General features: G+C 49.3%; 1 long non-coding RNA gene across 1 annotated transcript; it reads right to left on the bottom strand.

Moving 5' to 3' along the window:
• Positions 1 to 1,155, bottom strand: LOC127325932 (uncharacterized). Its single transcript, XR_007867409.1, has 2 exons — positions 855 to 1,155; positions 1 to 514 (listed from the first exon to the last, which is right to left on the bottom strand). It is a non-coding gene; the product is annotated as an uncharacterized lncRNA (long non-coding RNA).
• Positions 1,156 to 3,749: the final 2,594 nt, after the last annotated feature.

The raw sequence follows: 3,749 nt of genomic DNA, 5'->3' as shown, positions 1-3,749 counted from the left end.
TGAGCAGAAACGGAATTTACATTGATTTTCCCCAGTGTTTTACACGAAGGGGGATGGGGTTTTTACAAGTTTTTCTTGTCAGGTTTTCTTAAGGATGAGGACCTGCAAGAATATCAATAGAAACCCATGGTTCAATCTGATACTGCTACGCGTTCTGTTCCTGTCCAGCAACAATAACATTGTGCGAGCTCGACTGCGCTGGCGGCACTATCACCCTGGCCGACTCGGAGGAGTGGTGCGTCAACCCATAGACGCGCAAGGTTGACATCAACACTGCACACGAGATAGTTGAAGCCCGAGGCAGAGATGATATTTTTCATCTGTCAACAAAGAAAAGAATCGTAACAACGCCAATTCACTTCATTATTACAGTCCAACTAAATACATCTAAGATGAATTAAAAATCAGCTTTGAAACTGGAAAATCTTCAGCTCTCCTTAATATCAATGTAATTTGTGTTTTTCACTAGCCAAATATTCGTCTCCAAAAATTGAAAGGCGACCAAATTGTACATCTGAATGCATACATGGAAGAGAAAAAGTGTCAGCTGTGCCACTGAATGAATGGAAAATGAAAGATTATAACAAATAAACAAATTGGATCTTGATCGGGAGGCACACTATATATGTAGTAAAACACCTGGTTCAATGAAACGTTGAAGCAAAATCAATCCAGATCGGGAAAAAAAGAGGAAGCAAATCCAGATGCAAAAAAGGTAACGCATTCAGACGAACACATATCAACAAATTATTAGAGAGAATCAGAGGCGCAAGTTGAAGAAAATTGTTTTGGCAGGAGCACAGGAAGTTTTGCCGCTGCATCTGTGCTCCTCCCGATCCGGAGCAGAGGATTACCGGGAGCCATCGTCCTTCTCCCGGTCCACCTCTAGCGTGGCACGTCTTCTTTCCGGCCAACTGGTAGGACGTCGGCTCTTCTCCAAATCCCCGCCGCCGGCCGGGCCCCTCCGTGCCCATGATTTCCTTCGACGGCGCCATCAGCGGCAGCCATCCCTGCACCTGGGTCGCTGCCCGTCGTTGCGCCCGTAGGCACGCAGCCGTGCAGGGAGATGCCTAGGGAGAGCGCGACGGCCGTGAGAGCAAGACTCCATTGCAGGGGAGGGAGAGGGGGAGATGTGCAGTATTGCGGGTAGGTGGTGGTGGGGGTCGCATGAGTAGGCTTTGTGGTGGTTTTCCGGGACAGGTGGCCGGTTATACAGTTAACGCCGTTAGTTCAATCCACCGTCGAAAAATGTCCTATAGGATGATCAAACGGGTAACTGAGGGTGGGTAGCAGACTATTTTGGATATATATATATATATATATAGAGAGAGAGAAAAGCTTTTCTATTTTGTGACTCCATGGAGGTTGCAATCATCACAGTTGAGGTTGCTTTGAGATTCACATTTATGCTATGTTCCATTCTCTCCAACTTATATTTCTCTTATTTAGTTGAGACTTTGGGGTTTTCCTCTTTGGGATGATTTGGGCCCATTTTCTGCCACCTCCCAGCCTAGCCCTGCTCCCTACATTGGTGTCCTGCCCGAGATTGGCAGATTTGCAGTCCCGTGATCCTTTCGATTAAGTGCCAAGCTTGCCAATAGTTCTGCACCTTTTCGTTTTCCTGTTAATAGCTCGAGAGTTCTTCATGGTTCCCGTTGCCCCGTTTCTTGGTGGAGAGGAGGAGGGCTGGAGCTGGAGCCCCTCGTCTCCGTCGCTGCATTCAGATCCTGTTTTTGTTGAGTTGGACCAGATCAACGGAATAGCCCAAGCCAACCCCATCTCCCCTGCGGCCCCGACGGTTCCGGTCACGACCGACGCCTGCGTCTAGGGGACCACGAGGAGGGGATTGATCTGGGTGCAGGATGAGGACGGGCTCGATCTGGCTGTAGGATGAGGACGGGCTCAAGCTCCTCATCTACGGTGCGTCTCCGCGCCTCCAACGCCGCATCCGGATATCAGCGCCAACTCTCCCGCAGCTACGTCGCCATGGGCGCGCCGCCCCGTTGCCCTAGAGATGCTGCGAATGCGAGGTGGTGTTGGGCGACCTGGACACCTGGTCTACCAGTGGAAATCCCAGCGTCCCTCCGCCCCGCTCCCAAAGGCACCGCCTGGTATGAAACTTCGCAGATCCCTCGACGCCGGCGCGCCCCGAGCTGCCCCCTATTGCCTCGACGCCGGCGCGCCCTGTGCTGCCCACTACTGCCTGAACGTTTGCGCGCCCTGAGCTGCCCCCTACTACCTCGACGCCGACGCGCCCTGGACTCGCCCGATCCCTCCTACTGTCTTGACGCCAGCGCGCCCCGGGCTGGCTTCCTACTGCCTCAACGCCGGCGCCACCTGGCTGGACCCATACCGCCTCGACGCTGGCGTTCCCGGGGCTGCCCCCATACTGCCACCAGGAGCGCGACCTTCGCGTGCGGAGGGTCTTGTACGTCGCTGTCCAGGTGCGCCATCGGATACCAACTGATTTGTAGGCCTCTGTTTTTTTCTCAGATAAGAAAAGTTGATGCAGCCATGATTTTGCCATTTTCTTCCGTCTTTTTTTTTTGCTTTGGACTATGGTAGTGTCAATAATTGTGGGATGATCCCCACTAGGCTTATGTTCATACAAGGGGACCATCACTGTTTAATTTGTGTTGCCACAATTTCAGTAAGCACCGTATGAGATTGTACCGAGCACCCTTTCGTGATTCAGTAGGCACCAACTAATCTCAAATGGGCTCCTTTCTGTTCCCACTTTATTTTATAGGAACCAAATGATATCAAATGGTCCGAATAATCTGAGGAGGCATCCCATTTTTTGAACAGGCTCCTTTCAAGTTATACAAGCATTGTTTCTTATAAAGCAGTCTTTGTGTGCTAAATCTATTCCTAGACCAAATAGAAGGGAGTTCATTTTGAATTTTGTACTATTCAACCTACATTTCACTGCCTTGTGCATAATGACTCAATTTACTACCTATCCCTAAACTTAGGATTTGATACCCACTCCACGCAGAAGCATGTTCTCTTGTTTAGTAAATTCACTTGGCACCGTTGAACACAACGGAAGGCTCCATCCACTTTTTGTTCAGGCACCTTCGTCAAGTAAGGCAGGCACCTTCGTCAAGTAAGGCAGGCACCTTATTCTGCTACTGCTGTTGTTGTGGACACACACTGGGGGATACCCTATCAGCGCAGATCACAGAAGGAAGGGTCTGGCTCGACCCTTGCAGCAGAAGGAAACAACGAGACATAAAGTCCAGATCTGAGTTAGCTTAGAATTTAGAATAAGTTGAGTCCGTGTCCTCCCAGGACACTTATCCTTGTATGGTTTTATAAGCCCCATAGATGTAACGTAAGGGCAAGCAATAAGAAAAATGTATCTCCTCTATATGCTATCCCGACCTAGTCTAATTCTCTGATCTCCCAATCCCCTGCTGACAACCAGCGCCGGCCACGGCGCCCACCCGTCACCGCCAGCTTAGGCCTCCGGTGAACTATCCGTACAATCTCAGGAGTAAACGACACAACAGCTGTTTTCCCTTATTATTCTGCTGCTGCGGTTTTCGCCAAAGTTGTAGTATTGGATGATAATCCTGCCATGTTAAATTCTTTTTTGTGGATATTTTCATTCTTTTATTTCAAATTTCTAGACCTCTTGAAGCTTAAATTTGTGAAAATTTTCAGAGTAGGGAAAAGAAGATATTGCTGATGGTATAGTCTCTATGGCTCTAGATCCAACCCAAGTTAGGACTTCAAAAACCCGC

The sequence above is a fragment of the Lolium perenne genome, chromosome 6 (assembly GCF_019359855.2).
Source record: "Lolium perenne isolate Kyuss_39 chromosome 6, Kyuss_2.0, whole genome shotgun sequence".
Classification (NCBI taxonomy): Eukaryota; Viridiplantae; Streptophyta; class Magnoliopsida; order Poales; family Poaceae; genus Lolium; species Lolium perenne.
Note: the sequence above shows the minus strand (reverse complement) of the source record. Positions and strands in the feature narration are given on the sequence as shown.